The sequence below is a fragment of the Terrapene carolina genome, unplaced genomic scaffold (genome assembly GCF_002925995.2).
Source record: "Terrapene carolina triunguis isolate 2854851 unplaced genomic scaffold, T_m_triunguis-2.0 Scaffold96, whole genome shotgun sequence".
NCBI lineage: Eukaryota > Metazoa > Chordata > Testudines > Emydidae > Terrapene > Terrapene triunguis.
This window is the reverse complement of record NW_020664447.1, coordinates 18893762-18899974: the sequence shown is the minus strand read 5'-3', so window position 1 is coordinate 18899974 and position 6213 is coordinate 18893762.

Below are 6213 nucleotides of genomic sequence, written 5' to 3'. Positions count from 1 at the left end.
AAAGTGCTATATAAAAAAAATTATGAATAATTAACTTTTTTTGTTCTCGAAATAAAAACACACAACTCATATTTTAATATCGGTAATCTTACCTTTCTAATGCGATGAATGTGCCCTCTCTCCTCCACCGCAGCAGCCACAGAGCTGAGGCTGGGAAGGAGGGCCATCTCTCCCTGGCAACTGCAGCCCTGGAGCTGGGGAAAGTCACCCCTTTTTCTGGCTGCCGCAGCCCTGCACATCCCACCCCCTCTTCTTACCCCACTGCCGCCTCTCATCTACCCCCTATTCCCCCCAAGGTCACCACTTCACCTTACATGTGCGTCTTCTCCAGGGTCCAGGCACCTAATGAGTTGATCCACGCCTGCGTGGCTCCACTAATTAGGTGGGTGGCCCTTCATTCTCTTGTGTCCGCCACCCAGGCATGCACCTTAGAGGGAACTGTCCACGGACCACCTGAATGGAGCTCGCGGACCACTGGTGGTCCATGGACCACAGTTTGAGAACCTCGGGACTAGATGATCACAATGTTCCCCTCTGGACTTGGAATCTATGAATCTATAAAAATGAAAGTTTATTGCCTTCATTAACCAAGACATTGTTACCCAAATTAAAGACAAGGCTGCAAAAAGTCTTGCCAAATCAGTCATCTTCAATGTAAAGGAAAACAAAAATAACATAGATAAATTCAGGGACAAGAAATGTTTTACTTTCTTGTTTTCAGTTCTAACTGTGCAATAAAAAGATGACAATACCGCCCAATTCAGCCTTGGCTATTGTCCTAAGGACTTTATTAAAGTCCTGTCTGAGGTTACTTGGCTCACTGTGATGCTGTTAGGTAATGCTTGTTGATCAAACAATCCTAGGGAAATCAGTATGCACTGTGCTGGCTAAAAATCACCAATGTAAAACTTAGGTTTAAGAGGAAATGTTCAAATGCAGCAGCTGCCTGAAGACAAAATTTGCTAATTTCTTCCTCTGAGAACTCTGCATTGACTTAAACAGGATCAGAATTTGGCCTTAAATGAAAAGCTAGCCTGTAGAAATTGGGAAAAGCCATTTTTGTCCTGATAATATCTTTGAGGTTTCTCATAGATGCTAAAAACTATGAGATACTGATTGGTAAGTAGGATGTAAACATTTTGTTGATTTTAAATGTAAAAATAGCCAACACTGCTATAATAATCCATTGCTGATTCTATCTGTTTTGCAAGGTCATCACGAGATCGAGGATTCGTGCATAGATTTAGATAAAATAACACACAGAAACCCCCACTTCCATTTAACTTTCACCCCAACATACACTACAACCCAAACCAAACCTTATTTTGAGATTATAAAAATCTAACACTGAAATACCAGAATACTGTGGAAAAAAGGTTGTTTCTGTGGTATTTCTGACATGACCAGAAGCAGGAATTATCACACAAAAGCTTGTTCTCAAGAGCTTCCAATATGATTTTTTGTACCCAAGAGTCAGATACTCCAGAGGTGTTCATCCAAACCAAACTTCTGAACCTTTTATTGACCAGAGTTGCTCCTCATATCTCACAAAGATATTATATATGTAAGCAGAGTCAGGATGAGCTCTACCCTGACATCTGGTGGTGAATTATGGCGAGTGTGGAAAAGAACTCCAGGGGCTGATCTTGTTTGCATAGGCACACCCACTCGCCTGGCATGAAACACAGCAACTGAAAGTGGTTACTTTGGCTGGTGTGGGATCCCCAGTTTCTCTATTATTGGGGCAGGAAGAATAAAGTTTTGTTACCCTGATTCTGTGAATCAAGGCCAGTGGAACTGTTGTATGACAGAAGGACTGAGTGAGTCCTTCACCATTACCTAAGTAGCACTTGCTTGACAAGGGGCATGGGTTACAAAACCCAGTGAATTGAGAGAGGATGGGGACAGGTATTTGTACCTGATGGTATGGGCCCCCACTGAGGGTTTCAAACACCGATTGCACCGCCTCATCTCTCCACTGTTGAATGTCAGAGCTAACTTTGATTCCCTTAGGAGTCTAGTTACAGGCTGCTGAGCTGAATTCACTTTGGGCCAATGGTGCACCAGCACTGGGGCTCCCCCTACTATACTATGAGCTGAAATCACAAAAGAGCTGAAATCACAAAAGAGCTGAGATCACTGAGTGCTGTGTTAACTAGTGGGGGAGCCTGAAGCTATATTGCTCAGCAGCTGGCGGAGCAATTTGTGGGGATGACTGGAGGAGCAGCGAGCGGTGCGGAGCCTTGCGGGGCTGGTTGGAGCGGCCCAAGGAACGGCGAGCAGAGCTGTTTGCGGGGACGGCTGGAACGGCTCACAGGTCGGTGAGCGGAGCGGAGCAGCTTGTAGAGCGGAGCAGTTCGTGGGATGGCAGGAAAGTGGACTGGCTCGTGGTAAAGGCTGCGGCGGAACCCCCACGGAGAAACAGACGGCTGGCCAGCCTCGGATCACGTAAGGTGCCCCTTAACACCCTGCGTGCCCCCCCCTTTTACTCTGGGGCTGCACTGACCAGGGACAGAGACTTTGGGGGTGTTGGACTTTGGGGACTCTGGGTGATTTTTGGGTTGCTGGATTCAAGAACCAAAGGGAAAGGACACAGCCCAATTTGCTGGGGTGGGTTTTGCTCATGGTTTGTGTTATGAATCCTGTTTGTGGTGTTTTTCCAATTTTATGCTGATGTCGTTTACCTCATGTTATTAAACATTTTCTGCTACACTCAGACTCCGTGCTTGCGAGAGGGGAAGTATTGCCTCTTAGAGGTACCCAGGGGGGTGGTATGTAATTGTCCCAGGTCACTGGGTGGGGGCTCGAGCCGGTTTTGCATTGTGTTATTGAACGGAACCCCTAGATACAGAACCCGGCCCTTGTTGCTGCCAACTTAGATGGGCAGAAGGGTTACATATAGAAGTTATGCAGAAGAAAAGATACGCTATGTGTATTAACTTGTCAACTAGAGTTTGTATTTGCTTTCATTCTGTAGCATCTTGATCACTGGCCAAACAGTTATTTACCTCTTGTAGGCTAACACTAGCTACACTGGCTTCTCTCCATAGAAACGTGGCAAAACAAGTAGCAGTATCCTAGGAATATAGTAGGTACCTTGAGTCATGTACAGTGATCTGCCGTCAATGTTGTTTGAACCAGGTTCAAAAACACTTTGTTCTGGACTAACTCCAAATGACTTGTGAAGGAAATAATTTCTATTAGTGTCCAGCAGTAAACAAACTACTGCTTGGTTGTAACCGTGGAGTGCAGCTGGAGAACATTAAAGGCCTTGTCAGCTTTTGAAAACAGCATTGCTTCCACACAGCATCACTTCCTTTGGCCCTATCATCTGCAAAGAGAAAGGTGGAAGGACCAGATTTGTTTAATGCTGATTTAATGTTTTAACCAAGGTGTGGTACTATTTTGGTACGTAGGATTATTATTAACTGAACTTGTTCACAGTCAGCCACCCCGTGCCATTTAAAGTTCTCTGAGATCAATGAATGTAGCAGTGAAGTCAGTCTGAATTTGCTCCCTGACATTGACTTCAATGAGTGCAGGATAGGGCCCTATGTAATATTAATATACACAGCAGATGTTACGTTAGGTAGATAAGACTACTGCCTAAGAAAAGAAAAATGGACTTCCAATCACAACTGGGGGCAGATTAAAATTGGTGATCTAGAGGCAGGGGTTTATTTAAAGTGGGAAAACCAGGGAAATTTCCTACCCTGCTTCTAAACACGTTCCCTGGTTCTAAACATTACAATAATATCCCAACCCAGGAATGGATTTATTCTCACTTTTACTACTTTTTCTGTGGTTTGCAATGTTGTTTGCTAGATGCATTACAATGTGCCATTTAGCTCCATCTGCAAGTCAGATTCAAAAATTTTATGTGGCTTTTCACCTCTATGAATTTCACAAATAAATCAAATTAATTTCCTTTACTAACATAATTAGCATATAGAAGAACATTCTGGCAGCAGTGACTGGTGAGTGGTGGTTCCACCGTAGTGGCTTTTACATTTGTGTCTTATGAATGACTGACCAAACAGGCTGATTGTCATGACACTGACCAGTAAAATATTAGCTATCCAAAATACGAATGTACTTCAAGATCACAAAAAGACATACTTTAAGAAAAAGAGACTCTGTTAGTCATTCATAGACAGAAATGTCACACTGCATAACATAAACTGTTGTAGAACCAGACACGTGTACATCTAAGACATTTCATAGTGGTGATATTCTGATAAGTGTTTAACTTAGACTCTGACATCTTTTTTCATTTCTCTGTTGAAATATTATCAATAGCTTGTGTTGTCATTTTGACCCTACATTTGCCAATATACTATATGTTTTGTTGAACCCTGTCACTTATATTTCTTATGCTACTTGGTCTGGTGTTTTCTTCAGTAGAAGGAAAGACAGGACTCCTGGGTTCTGATCCTAGCGCCGTCACTAACTCACTACGTGACTTTGGGAAAGCTATTTAATGCCCTGTGCCTGTTTCCTCATTTGAAAAATGAGTATAATAAACAGGAGAATTGTGAAGCACAATTAATTATTTATAATGCAATTTCAGATCTTTGGATAAAAGATGATATCAAAGTACAATATGTTAATAATAATGATAAAATTCAGTAAATGCAATTAATTTAAAACATAATGCACATTCACTGAGCCTCGCTTTAGAGCAGTGGTTCCCAAACTGGGGTTTGTGAACCCCTGGGGGTTCGCGAAATGTTACAGGGGGTTCTTGGGAAAAAATTCCCTAATGGCGGACAGAGCTGTCCCTAGGGACCCTGAGCAGCATGGGGCCAGCAGCCTGGAGCCCCTGAACTTCCAAGAGCTAAGCAGATCAAAGCAAGCCTATCTATCACACAGAGGAGATTTAAACTTCAAGAGTCCTTATTAGAAATGGAAAGGGAGGTGGATATTTTTTGCTGATTTTAAAATTAAATAGGTAGCTAGTACTGTTTTTAAAATTATTATGAAGAACAAGTTTAAGCTTTGTTGTAACATGCGTTGTTTGCCTGGACTGATCAAGACCTGAATGCTTGTGTAGGAGGAACTCTTTGAGTTGGCTTCTTAAATACCTTCATGCTGTTTACATCTGATACTCCTTGATGAAACACAGGAGCCTTGTCTTATAACAGGCTTATTCAAAGTGATACAAGCTATGAAAGTGAGATCTTGGAAGAGTGTTGCCATTTTCATAATGTAATAAAAATACTGTAATGATAAATAATAATTAATAATAGTGTGTAATAAGGATGTCATAAAAACAAATGTTATATTTCCAAGATCACTGCTTTTATAATTTATACTCAGGTAAAGGAGAAAATCCCTGGAAATATTCATTTTTAGAAGGGGGTTCACGAGACTTGACATTTTAGTGAAAGGGGTTCACAGGTTGTTAAAGTTTGGGAACCACTTCTTTAGAGGGATTGTCCTGATTTTATATGGGGAATCCTATGAGCTGCAAACATAATCCCAGAATAATTCTGGAGTCATCAAATGACACCACCTTTCAACTTTGAGCTGCTGAGCTGTGATTTATAGATGTGACATGATCATATTTTGATGCACCTTCATCATGCAACAGCCCTTGTATGGGTGATACACTATGACAATGCAATGTAATTACATATTTTAAGGGTATACTGACCTCAGACAATATGTTGATGTGGCTTCATCATGATGTCTTCCTCTGCAGCATGATGCCATTGTCATGCAACTTGAGAACACTGTGGCATGTTGTGGCATGATGATGTTTCAACGTAACATAACTCTGTGACAGTTTGTTAATTTTTTTATATGGATCAGGGCCTTAACAATCTTTTGATGAAACTGTGCAATATTCCAGTGCAATGTGATGCCTGGATAAAACTTTTCATTATGCTCTGCAGCATCATGATGGTGTACCAATACAATGTGTGGGAAATATTTAGGTGATGAGGTGATGTTGTAGACAAGACATGACACTTTAATGGGGTTGTGCTAGGGTGACCAGACAGCAAATGTGAAAAATCAGGATCGGGGTGGGGGGTAATAGGAGCCTATATAAGAAAAAGACCCCAAAATCAGGACTGTCCCTATAAAATCAGGACATCTGGTCACCCTAGGTTGTGCTGACATCATGAAGCAAGTCATATTTGGCACAATAGACATTCTGCTATGTGGGTGACATGGGAGAACCACATGACAGGGACGATGTGTGGGAGC